Here is a 248-nt window from a genome sequence, read left to right on the forward strand (position 1 = left end):
TTCCTCTCAGCATTCTAGCAAATTTTTTTTTTAGATATAGGCAAGATTATTCTAAAATGTATAGAAACAGGAAAAGAAACAAACAATATTGAAAAAAATAATAAAGTAGGAGGAATCATTGTACCTAAATTTTAAACCTATTATAGAGCTATAGTAATTAAGACTCTGGGGTACGGCAGAGTGACAGACACATTGACAGGCACACAGACACATGAGTCAGAACAGAAAATCTAGAAACAGGCTTCTTT

This window comes from Crocuta crocuta, unplaced genomic scaffold, assembly GCF_008692635.1.
Source record: "Crocuta crocuta isolate KB4526 unplaced genomic scaffold, BGI_CrCroc_1.0 scaffold737, whole genome shotgun sequence".
NCBI lineage: Eukaryota > Metazoa > Chordata > Mammalia > Carnivora > Hyaenidae > Crocuta > Crocuta crocuta.